The following is a 13,917-nucleotide window of genomic DNA, read 5'->3' as shown; positions in this document are numbered from 1 at the left end:
TGAATTATGATCATTGTACTTTAAATATAGAACATGACACGCATTCACTGAATCAAAATTAGCGAACATTTAACAGACATATTTATTGAGAACAATTGAATGAATAGTGCAGGATCAATGGAACAACCATTAAAAGCCTGTTCTAAACGGAAATCACCAAGTAAAAGTTACTTAACATATTAAAACAGTCAGGACATTGTTGAAAATAATTAACAGGTAGACTAAGTCAAATCTATGAGAGAGAAAAAAATGCTCTGAAAAGTTGCGCGTATTTCACGACGTGCAGTCGTGCATTAACCATTGATCTAATATGACAGCTGTTCGGTAAAGAATGTCAAACAGTAAGAGTTACGATGTAAAAAAAAAAAAAAGTACATATAGGACAGAAAAAAATAGGCCAGTGATGTAGCCTACAATAAACCTAATGACTTGTACACAGAATAAAATATAGTTTAACCCATTCAGCAGTCGGCACCTTGTTGAAAATAGCCTTCTTAATCAGCAGATTAAAAAATGGCATACCTAGCCTTAAACAGATATTTTCTAGGCTACTTACTCAAAAGCATAATTTTTTGGATGAGCAAAATTAACCCGTCGACATGGTCACTTGACTTGACTTGACTTAAAGACAGGACTTGACTCACCTGAGGCATCTATCCTGCACTTGAAAAAGCCTGCTCAGTGGAAAAATAACGTACAAGCATGCACAGATTTAAAGAAGACCCAAATGTGAAAACATCCATAGGGACTTTCAAACGTTTGGAAAACCGATTCCCGCACCACCGAAGTGATTTCATAACTACTTTGCTGAGATTGCTTGTCTAGTGAGAGGACATTTTCCTGCGCGTGCCGCGAGTGAGAGAGGGAAGGAGCACGTGCAGCCTGAGGTGAAATTAAACTCTGTATCTGCGCCAGAAATCCTCTTTTTTTAATAATATTTGTATTATTAATTCTATTTAAAATATGTAACATTAATATGACAGTAATTTAAGTGCAGCCTCTGTAAAAATATAAAGCCAAACGTAATTGTGTAAAAATTATGATCAGTTTAATGGGGGGAAATATTAACTGACTAGTAATTCCAGTGTCGACTAGCAGCATCAGAACCGTTTAGTTGACTAGTCGACTAGTCTTGCACATCCCTAGTTTAAAGCATTTTACAAGATCGGAATATTTTAGGGACCTTAATATGTGAGTAGTGAACACAGCATCAACCTTAAGTGAATACAAACAATAGTTTATTAAACTAAGACAAAACACTGATTAAATGCTACAAACAACATTAAAAGTATAGTTCACCCATAAATGAAAAATTGCTGATAATTTACTCACCCTCAGGCCATCCAAGATGTATCTGAGTTTCTTTCTTCATCAAAACAGAATTTAAGATTTTTAGGATTTCATTTCAGGCCTCCTCCTTTAAACAATGCAAGTGAATGTACTCCATATTTTTGACGGTCCAAAATGCATATTTAGGGTGCATCAAAATAATCCACACGACTACAGTCGACAAATAAAATTCTTCTGAACCCAAACGATTGATTATTCTTAGAAAAAAAAACAAACAATACTTATATACTTTTTAACTACAAATGTTCGCTTCCGTACATCTCTGTGACATGCGCTCATGAGAGAGATGACGCAGGCTCGTTGGTAAGGTCATGTGTCACATGGAGAAGGAGGCAGGAAGCGCATCTATGGCTGTGTCTCGACCTCCGGAGGACGCATCCTTCCAAACGAGACACAGCCATTGTTTACAAGAGAAACTTGCACAGACCACAGACCAAGCGCCATTCACAAACCAGTCCAAAACAATTTCAAACACGATGTTGGAGGATTTTGATTTTAGAAGAGAAGAGGAGATGGAGTTTTTCGACCAGCCCTACCTATTTTAGCCCGAATACACCGATGAGGAACTGAGGGAGATGGAGGAGGCTGCAGCAGCGGCGCTGTCTCGGGGAGGCAGAGATCTATGGAGACATGGTGGTGCCAACAGATGCAGAGAGCCTGTGCTGCCATTATTGGACCATAGAAATCCCACCGTTGGAACAATTAGCGAGACAGCCAGTGAGAACACTCCTAGTCCTAGCTGCATTACCAAACATAATGGTTTTCCACCATTACTGAGCCCCAGCATTTTAGAGGTGTTTTTCAGTTTGCCACGAATAAACTGGAAGCGCCGTCCGAGGCCAGAAGGACCCAGTGGCACCCTATCAGTAAAATAAGTATCATGTTTTGTTTGTTACTATAGCTACTATATAGAAATATATAGGCTATATGACAAAGTTTTCACACATACCTGAGTTCGCTGGAAAAACAGCACGGGCACAGCCAATGAATTCAGATTTCGACCCTTTGTTTCTTTCGATGGTCTGAAATCCTCAGTGGTAAAATGTTCACTGCACACCCTCCAATATTTAGAGAATGTAGGGGTGTACTGATATCCAGGTTCAGCGCGATAAGCCAGAGCTTCAGTCGCTCATGATCATGTATATGCAATCGATGAAGTTAATATTTTTCCCGGCGTGCATTTACTTTGGGGTTTCTGAAGCTTGAAGCATCCAGGATACACATACCAAACGACCATTTTGAACAATACACTTATACAAATACAAATCTACAGCAAAGACAATTAAACTTTTGTGCAGCGCTCCTTCTCTTGTAAACAATGACGCGCTTCCTGCCTTCGCCTCCATGTGACGCGTGACCTTACCAACAAGCTTACGTCATCCCTCTCATGAACGCGCGTCACAGAGATGTATGTAAGCGAACATTTGTAGTTAAAAAGTATATAAGTATTGTTTTGTTTCTAAAAATAATCAATCGCTTGGGTTCAGAAGAACTTTATTTGTCGACTGGAGTCATGTGGATTATTTTGATGCACCCTAAATATGTATTTTGGACCGTCAAAAAAATTCACTTGCATTGTTTAAAGGAGGAGGCCTGAAATGAAATCCTAAAAATCTTAAATTCTGTTTTGATGAAGAAAGAAACTCAGATACATCTTGGATGGCCTGAGGGCGAGTAAATTATCAGCAAATTTTAATTTTTGGGTGAACTATTCCTTTAACCTAAAACTCATACACACACACACACACACACACACACACACACACACACAAATTATCTACACTAAGCAAAATAAATGGAATGTTAGAACATTGAGATTATGGAGATTTGTGAAATATGACAAACCACTACTCAGAGAACCACGAGTAATCTTTACTCAATTGTACTCTAACAAAATAGAGTAGGTATTTTAAGCTTAAGATATCAGTTTAGTGATGTTACTAAATTTAAGAAAGATATGCTTGCCTCTGTTGTTGCCCATGCTTGAAGAAAGAAAGAGAGTGAGTCCTGAAGTAATTTCTTGATTGCTAGATGGCCTCACTGAAGTCGTGGTCTTCAGGATCTCGGAAGAAGAGTCGGGAGCTTGAGCCTTGACTTCCAGATGAAAATCAACTAACTATCTGTTCCAGGTAGTGGGTTTTTGCCCCATAGAATGGACACTCCTCGTGGGGTGTCCCAGCCAGTCCTGGTGTTGGGTTTAGGTGGGAAAGGGGGTCCTTTGTCTCTGGGACCACCCTCATTTGCATGTCATGAGTTTGTGGTTAATTTAGTATTCCTTCTTATCCTGGCAGTACTGTGCATATCACTATGACAACATATATTCCAACATTCGGGAAATGAGAAGTCGATTGCATTGATACCAGACATGCCATATCTAGTACTTTAGGGGTGTGCAGCCTTTATTAGGGATCCAAGCACCGAAGGTGCTGGAACCCTATTGTATTTGTTCCAATCTTCTTATTATTCTTATTCTCACTTAGGGGTTCAAGCATCGAAGGTGTACAACCTTATTGTATTTGTTCTGATTTTCTTATTAGGGGGCCAAGCAGCGAAGCTGCTGGAACCCTATTGTATTTGTACTGATTTTCTTCTTTATCTTCTTCTTCTTTTTTTTTCTGCCCTAAAAGTATTTAGGCATCAGAGACCGTAAGTCGTAGAGACACCAATGGTCCCAAATCTTTTGAATAGTTAATTACTTCGGAAGATATAAGTAAATACGTTTTTGGGTGTGGCCTGTAATCACTAATTGGCCTGTATCTTGTGAGAGAAAATTTAAACTTAACAAAACTTAAAACACATGGACAAAAGAACATTCTTAGGTCACATGCTAAATTTAATCAATTTGGGATGCTAGGGGGTGCTATAACTTTAGAAAATCCTATTTGTGCTACTGTGATTAAGGCAGTTAGGGTTAGGGTTTCATTTATTGTTAGAGTTTGAGTTAGTCACATGCATAATTTCATCAATTTGTGATGAAAGGGGGCATAATAACTTTTGTGCTACTGTGATTAAGGCAGTTACACGTTATGACAGCAACATTTTTACAGAGTTTTTTATTTTTATTTTATTTTTATTGGACTTAAACATTTCTTTCAGTCAGAGGGCGTGGACTAAGACTAAGAGGGAGTGATTTCCCTCTGAAAGTCAGTTGTCTCTTTTGAGACCAGCATGCACTTTTGTAAGCTGTTTCAACAAACCCTAACATTTCAGTGGAGATTCAAAATTGCTGACTTTGCAGTAAAAACACATTGCATTTGAAAATATACATGACAATTGTATGACCTAATAGTCTACTTGAGCCACTGGTGCTTGGACCTCGATTATTGTCACTTGCGGCTATATTCTGTATTTGTATCTGTATCTGTTCATATGACAAATTTATCTGTATATGTCTCTGTATTCGGATAGAACCGAGTGTAGACGGGGCTTCAACAGGAAGTGCATCAAAACTAAATGAAATGCCCATTTTTAAATGTTACTCTTACATATATAGTTTCTATGAATAAAATATGCCTTGTATATGCCTTTTCATAATAATAGCCTAATAATAACAATAATAATAATAATACATTAATTAAATAATAATTAATTAATAATTAATTTACGACATGAAATCACCACTTCAGGTCAGGAATTTAACATTGTGCTCATGTTTAGGCTATAAATGAATACATGGGAATCACGTGTGAATCGTGTGATATATTAACATATACATTTCAAGAAGTGGAAAGTGTATATGATGTCGTATCTTAGTTAATGTTACACTTGACAAGCTCCAGACGCGCATAATTAACAGAGACCACAAACGTCGAGAATGCGGCCATCTGATTTGAAATTACACCATGAGCATCTTCATTCATAAGTTCTGCAATTTAGAAATATTGGCTACACAGGTTCATAATTTGTTTGTAATTTTGGATATGTTTATTTAAAATGTCACTTTATCCTTGTACTTCTTGGATAATCAGTCATATGAATATTGTTTATATTATTCGGATGAATCCATTATTCGATTTGAAGTCATAATTTGTGTCTTTCTGAATAAGCTTCGGGTACATCCCTAGCGATTACGTCACACCTGGTACCCCTGCTGACAGGAAGCGATGATTTAGAGTTACTGAGATTTAGAGTTGTGAACATGGGCAGAGACTTGGAAACGAAAGCCTTTCTCCTCCTCCTCCTCCTCCTCCTCCTGGGATGGACGAGGCTGGCAACACAGGCTCTGGGACAGACGATGCTGGTAACGCTGGCTCTGGGACGGATGAGGCTGGCAACGCTGGCTCTGGGACAGACGAAACTTCCAGCTCGTTGGCCGTGGCAGGCATGGGCGTTGACTCGTTGGTCGTGGCAGGCATGGGCATTGACTCGTTGGTCGTGGCAGGCGTGGCCGTTGGCTCATTGGCCGTGGCAGGCATGGGCGTTGGCTCGTTGACCATGACGTGGGACTCTGGCTCGGCAGCCATGATGTGGGACTCCCGCTTGGCATCCGCCTCCCCCACAGTGAACGTAGGACCAGTGATCTGCAGGGCAAGGTCGATATACTGAGCGAGGCTGAGGGAAATGCGACCGCCAGGCATCAGGGAGGAAATTGGCTCAGTTAATCCGAAACGGAAACAGTCTTTGAGGGCGACCTCATTAAAGTCCACCTCACTGGCCAGAGAGCAGAAGTCCCCCACATATTCCACCAGGGATCGATTCCCCTGACGTAGGTTGGCGGTGAGGTATTCTGTAATGATGTTAGCAACAGGCAGACGAAGAGACGATGGTGTGAAGATGAACCCAAGTGCAGTTTATTTTTCAAACATGTAATTCAAAAACCCTAACTAAAAACGTGAACATAAACATGAACTAGACTTGACAAAAACTAGACTTGACATGACATGACTTGACTATAGATTAATTTAAACATAACATAACATGACTTGACTATGGCTTGACTAGAACAAAACAACAAAGTTACATACACAATACCTCACACCAGACAATGGCTAACATGAGGGAACAGGAAATCACAAGACATGAACAGGAACTAAACTTGAAAATAAAAGACATGAAAAACATGAACCAAAACACATAAACGTGACAGGATGACATCTATGCTGACTTTCTGTGATTTTTGGAGCTTCAAAAGTCGTATCACCATCCACTTGCATTTTAAGGACCTACTGAGCTAAGCTATTTTTTTCTGTTTTTCTTCAAATGTGTTCTGGTGAAGAAAGAAAGTCATACACACCTGGGATATCACGAGGGTGAGTAAATCATGAGATAATTTTCATTTTTGGGTGAACTAACACTTTGAATACTGGTGCACTTGCGATGTGGATAAATAGAGTTTAGTGCTATGAAAAATGGACTGCTGAGTGAATGAACTATCGAAATTCAAGGAACACTTAATAAACAATAATACAACAAAATTTCATAGACTTGTATATGTAATGTGTTGGGTCGCCACTTAATGTCCCATGTACTATCTGTGTCCTGAAGCAAAACCTACACGGACGGGTTTAGCCGTTGTGCACACTCTCTGTGTTTACAGCAGCATCTCCCGCAGAACACGTTTATATACGCGCCCTCTCGAGAACGTTGATGGGAAAATAGCGCGACTTGACAGAGATTGAATACACACCATCCGCTAATGACATGAGTGACTCATCACATTAGTTGCCTCTTGATTACACTAATGATGTTGGAATCAGTTTAAGCCGAATTTGCATCATTTACACTCTCATGTCAAAAAAAATTATATTTAACATGTAATGATTTGCAACAAGACCAACCGCACAACGTCTCTTATTCATGCCAGAGTGGATCAGAGATAGTCACATGATTGCATGTGTGAGAAAAAAAAAAAGACTTGTGCCACTGCACCACATAAAGACGTGATTTGGCATGCAGTGCAAGCGTCAAACACGTGGTATACACTAGAGGAAGCCCTGACTCACACCCAAAGGCATTCTTCATTATTCCTTGTGTTCTTTCGACAAATCCACCATGTAAACATCACACCCCAACATCTACACATGCGATCGAGTGATGTCATTGCCTTTTCTAATGTATATCACGTTAGCAGCAAGCTATCAAAGCTTTCTGATTTGCACAAATTTAAACTGATGGCTTTAAATGCCAGTAAAAGCCATTAATACAACTACATTAGATGCAACAGTCCAAGCCCAGGAAAAGGGAGGGGGTAGAACAGGAAAACAGGGCTCATTTATTTAAAGGAGTTGCCATAGGGAATGACATTCATGATTAATGTGGGGGTTGATTATGCAACCAATTGAGTATAATTCACACCCAAAGAAACTGAAGCCAGTCGCCTGCCAGAAGGGCTGAGGGTATTAATAATACAGAAATTTTGCTGAACTTCCTCTCGTAAAAGTAGAGTGTAAAACAAGATTTAGAGGTGAGAAAGAATCAGTGGTCTTCCTTCGGTTGTTAACAGTAATTGGCACTGAGTCATCCTAATAGGGTGAATCACACAAAAACATTTCTGGAATGTATTTAACATCACAATCAAAATAAAAAGAATAAACTATATTTTGCCTAAAGAAAATGAAGCCCTGTTTATTGTTATATTTAAGATTATTTTATTTATTTTTTGTATTGTGAACATATTTCAGCCTGATCTCACATAAAATTCGGCAAGTGTGTGCCGATTTTCTTTAGCCAAAATTGGTATACACTGAACAAATTTGAAAACACTGCCTACAGAGGCTAAAGCGGTAAGTGTTTCAGAGCATATAAACAAGTGTGACATCCATTTATATCCAGAAAAGATCGCTAGAAGCCAGTTGTAAAAATAATTGTTTTCATCTGAACAGGGTGTAAAACAGTGAAGAGAAATGCTTATTTTATTTAATCTGCCCCCCAACAAAAACCCAAATCTAACCCTAACCATTAGTAGAGACAAAATGCAATGTTGGGGATAAAAATGCAACCTCCTTATCATGCTCGTGATTGTTTATACAAAGTGATTACTTCCTCTTTTGATTGGGGATCTGTGGTCTCCCATGCAACTGACACAACGTGCTAACAGGCGTGCCACGAGGGAAAGTAATTGTTCGGAAACGCATGCCGACTTCCCATTTGATCATGTTGACTATTTTAATGACAATTGAGAGCATTCCCGCACCTCCACCCAAAATCTCATCATCGTTATTTGTTTAAACTTTTTCATTTTTTCGTATATACAGTATATATATATATATATATATATATATATATATAGTAATTCTCATTATTCTCAGTGATGATTCTTTTTAGATTCTCATTATTTTACAAAATTTTATAAAAAAAAATAAATAAAAAAAATCTATGAAAGTGAATGGTAACTAAAAATATTATTTTGTAATACATCTCCTTTTGAGTTCCACTTAAGAGAGAGTAACATTTTAAAGTCATACAGATTTGCGGGTTAAATATCCCTTTAACCAAATTATAATTTTTCATTTCTTTTTGATTTTGGGGTGAAATATGGCCCGTACATATTCTTGACAGACTTGGTGAGATTCACATTAGCTGGCATCTGGCTTGTACACTAACTCTGACACACGCACATATGGCTCTGCTATTGTTATTTTCAGTGATGGACCAAGATATGGCCTGCTGTCTCGAGGCTCTCACATTTATCAGTTGTGAGCTTCAGGGCAGCCACAGAGGAAATGCACTGGTGCTTTCTGCTGCAAGTCAAATGGGCTAAAAATGTCATGGAAGAGCACATGAGCTGCTTTTCTCGTGTGGCTTTGGAAAGTTTGATATGATTTATTTGCACATTTATTTCACTGAAGTAACACAATGTAGTTGTTCTGGAAAGACACATGAACTGTCGAAAGGGAAATGCATAGTCAACATGAAACAGTGTTTGCAACCTACTTCTCTGATGTGATTTCTCAATGAAAAGTATATTTAAAAAAATATATAGGGCTGGATTTGATTTTATACATTGGGAATTGATTGGATCATGAAAAGTTGTCTTTATATGGCAGGTGGTCGTAATGGAGAGGTTGAAAAATAAGATGGCTTGGTGACAAAAGTGGAGCAAGTTCTTACATGTTGATGAAAGTTTACTAAGACAAATATTTAGTTTTTTTGTTTTTTCCTTTGGAATAATGTGCACAGATGACTTGTGCACATTAAGACCAGGTATGTGGAAAAGGAAGGTATATTTTTATTTCATGTTGACTAAAGGTATAGCTCACCCCAAAATTAAAGTTCTGTCATCATTTACTCACGCTCATGTTGTTCCAAACTAGGAGTGGAAGAAAAAATCAATTCACCAATGCATCGCAATACCTTCTTCAACAATTCTCCATCAATTCTTAAAACATCAGAATCAATTCTGAGTTTAATTTAAAATGCAGCAGTGCAATGACGTTTATGTGCGAGATGGTTGAAACATTAGCATACTGTACTAAAGCAAAGCACACACGACTGATCACAGACTGTGTGCATCAACCTTACGACCATACTTCGACAAAAACTACAATCCGAAATTCATTCATAAACTCACACACACAGCAATGGGAGAATTTATTTGTGATGATTCATCAACAGACAACATAAGAAAAGATGGGCTTGTGCCCGTTATTGCACTTCTTTTCAGCAAAAATGCCGAAGAAATGAGACAGACGTGGGTGATGTTTTTATTTTCTATTTATTTTTTTTATTTTTTTGTCACCTGATTCCCAATGCCTTTATCACCTCTTGCACTTTTTCTATATTGGCTGTTGCTCATTGCTGGTCTCTCGCACATCGGGACAGTGCACATACGAGATGCTTGATAGATTTCTTAAGTAGCAACCCCATTTCACTCTCATAAAAGCAGATATCTCCTGTAGCTATCCTGGATGGGCTAATTGTGTTTTTAGTTAAAACGAAATTAATTGGCTTGGGATAGATTTATTTTAATTATTAATTTAATTATTAAATACAATACAAATTCATATATATATATATATATATATATATATATATATATATATATATATATATATATATATTTTTTTAGTAAAGTTTAATAGAATTACTTTAAAATACTTTTTTTATTATTATTATTTACAAATTTCTTTAATAAAAGGTTCTAAAGAAATAAACTGAAAAATTGTGACTGAGTGTTTTGATAGAGAACAGTTTATTTACTTTTATTGATCTTCCATGTTTTGTTGACAGATGCTTCATACTGAATCTAAAATGGCACTTTTTTTTTTTTAGGATTTTTCCCCTTTTTCACCCAATTTGGAATGCCCAATTCCCAGTGCGCTTTTTAAGTCCTCGTGGTCACGTAGTGATTTGCCTCAATCTGGGTGGCGGAGGATGAATCCCAGTTGCCTCTGTGTCTGAGACCATCAACCTGTGCATCTTATCACGTGGCTTGTTGAGCACGTTGCCATGGAGACATAGCGTTTGTGGAGGCTTCACACCATCCACCGCGGCATCCGTGCTCAACTCACCACGCGCCCCACTGAGAACGAACCGCATTATAGCAACCACGAGGAGGTTACCCCATGTGACTCTACCCTCCCTAGCAACTGGGCCGATTTGGTTGCTTAGGAGACTCCTGGCTGGAGTCACTCAGCACGCCCTGGGATTTGAACTAGCAAACTAGCGAACTCCAGGGGTGGTAGTCAGCGTCTTGTACCATTGAGCTACCCAGGCCCCCTAAAATGCCACTTTGTTATTAAAATAAAAGACAATAAGTGAGTGTTTATCAATTTGTGATGACAATGCTGCCATACAAATGCTGTGACTACAGTTACAACACCAACAACACAGTTATTTGATTTTAGTGGGGATTTTTAGTTACTGCAATTTTCTCAAAATCTGGTTACAGTTGAGCCAGACATGTCAGTCAGGACAACTTACAGTCTTAAGAAACCCAATTTTAGTCAAAATGTGAAGTTTTGCCATTGCACAGCTGAATAATCAATAATAAAAAAAAAATAAAAAATGTAGCTGTATCAGGAATCGTTTTGGAATCGAAATGTGACTCCCAGGATCGGAATTGGATTGAATAGTTAGTGCCTAAAGATTCCCACACTATTCCAAACCAGTATGACTTTCTCATGTGAAACAAAAATGGAGATGTTAGGCCAAATTACAACCTCTGTTACCATTCCCTTTAAATGTATTGAAAAAAAAAAAAAAAAAAAGAAATTTAAAAAGAAACAAAAAATGACAGAATGATGGCTGCATTTTTCTTTTTGGGTGAACTATGCCTTTAAGGCACTATTTCTGTCTGACCCCTTAAAAATTATGTTCATATGGGTAACCTAATGTAGACAGGTTGATTCAGTCATATTAAATAATAATTTGGTTACAATAAGGTTCTACTAAATAACTTTAGTAAATGCAGTACTTATCATGAACTAACAATGAACAACATATTTTAGTGTGTTATTAATCTTGGTTAATGGTTATTTATGAATATAAAATTGTTAGTTCATGTTAGTCTGCAATGCATTAATGTTAATGTACACAACCTTTAGTTTTAATAAAGTATTACTGTAGTTTGAAATTAACATTAACCAACAGTACTAAGTGCTGTAAAATTATTGTTTCTTGTCTACCTAATGTCATTAATGAATACAACCTTATTGTAAAGTGTTGCAGATATCTTTGATTTGAATAGAAAAAGTTAATATGTTACCACATGCAGCATATCACATTTTCACTGAAATGTCATGAAACACATCAAAATCACTTACACATTTTTTTTGCATTATTATGAGTGCTTTGATGAAACATAGATAATAATAATAATAATAATAATAATAATAATAATAATAATAATAATAATAAATAATAATAAAAAAGGAAGAAGAACAGTGAATTACATGTAAGTGACTTATAAATTAGTAAGTGACACCTAAATTCTACGGTACAAAAAAAAGAAAAAAAAAAAAAAATTGGCTGAAACTTCAAAAAACCTCAAACAGATGTGGGTGGGTGGAACTGTATGCATTTAAAAAACAATTTTCCATCAATCCATCAAAACATGTTTACAACACTGTGCTATAGAATAAAATTGCACAGTTACTCATCATTTCCTTATAATTTTGTAATCTAAAAAACAACAACAACAAAAAAATAATGTTATAGTGGTAATTATGCAGTAAATTTCAGAAGATCAATCTGATGAAAAGCATATTGAGAAATTAGGATGAGATATTAGTAAGCCTCTAAAATAAATGTTTATTCATCAAACATTTTTCTGTCACTCAAATACAGACGCAAGTGCCATTAGATTCTTCCTAGCTTTTTTGTTCTTTTTTTTTCTTTTTTTTATATCAGGAGACAACTTGTTTTTTACAATGCTACATTTACAGGAAGTTTGTGAAAATTATCCAAACAGACTAAATGAGCTGTCTTGATATGATGTACATTAGTGAATAATAGATAGAGTTTTGAAAGACTGCATAACCAAGTGATATCAAGAGACTGTTGAACCAATTATAAGGCAGGCTATGCGCAGTTAACACATGCGGGCGCAGTACAAAGCTGACAGCGTCTGTTAATAGCAGCAACAGTAGGGTTTTGAAACGATCATTTTAAATAGAACATTACATTTTTAAATGCTTTCAGGATTGTATCAATGGTTTGGTTCCAACTGTGCAATTAAATGTTTGAATGAAATCCCACATTATATGTTTAAATACAAAAAATAAAAAAAATAAAAAATAAAAAAACCTTCTGTAACACTGTGGTCACTATGCCAAAAGGCTTTATCTAAAAATTATGCATGTCAAAATGTTTTGTCAAGCAACATAAAAATGTGCTTAATGTAGTAACTTGTTTCATTCAAGTCAAGAATTGTATTTAGTTTGATTGAATCAATCTGAATACATTGGGTTACACAAACTTAAATAAGTTTTATCAGTCAAAAGAGATAGAAATAGCTCCTTGAGTTGACTACCAAACTTTTTACAGATTAACCACAGAAAATCCTTCATGAATGCAAACTTCATTGATGCTACAGTTATAGATTTAAGTTGCAATGGAAAACTCCCAATCATTATAACTAACAAAAATTAACCCGAGGTCACACTACGCTTCAAGCTCCCTTCACTCCCACTCAAAGGCACCTGAACACAGGAGACCGGAAATGCAGGCTCGTGCAAAGAAATATTGCATTCCGCTGAGGACGGAAGTTCAAATTTGGTGAACTCTGTCCTGCGAATCTGTATGCTGAGAGGATGTGTGACCAATAGAAGATTGTAACGTCACACGTTGATCTCTTGGCTCAATACAAAGAATACATATTTCAAAGCTGTGTGTTTTATTGTTGCAGGAAAGTGAGTAGTATAATGTTATTTGTGATATGTATATACTGTATATAAAACGTTTAATTATTTGTGTATTAAACTCCTCATTCCGAAATCCTAGCTCATCTTTTGCTCAGATTTAAGTTAGTATGGCATACAGCCATTTCTCACATTGACCAAATTAAAGTTTTTTCCTTTTGCATGTAAATTGTTAATGTGCGGCTGATTATATAACCTTGTTTACGATGGACAAACAGAAACAAACACAAGTTTGGCTCTGTTTCATCAACCTAGAACAGAATTACAT

This window comes from Myxocyprinus asiaticus, chromosome 27 (genome assembly GCF_019703515.2).
Source record: "Myxocyprinus asiaticus isolate MX2 ecotype Aquarium Trade chromosome 27, UBuf_Myxa_2, whole genome shotgun sequence".
Taxonomy (NCBI): Eukaryota; Metazoa; Chordata; class Actinopteri; order Cypriniformes; family Catostomidae; genus Myxocyprinus; species Myxocyprinus asiaticus.
The sequence above is the reverse complement of the archived record's forward strand: the minus strand, read 5'-3'. Positions refer to the sequence as shown.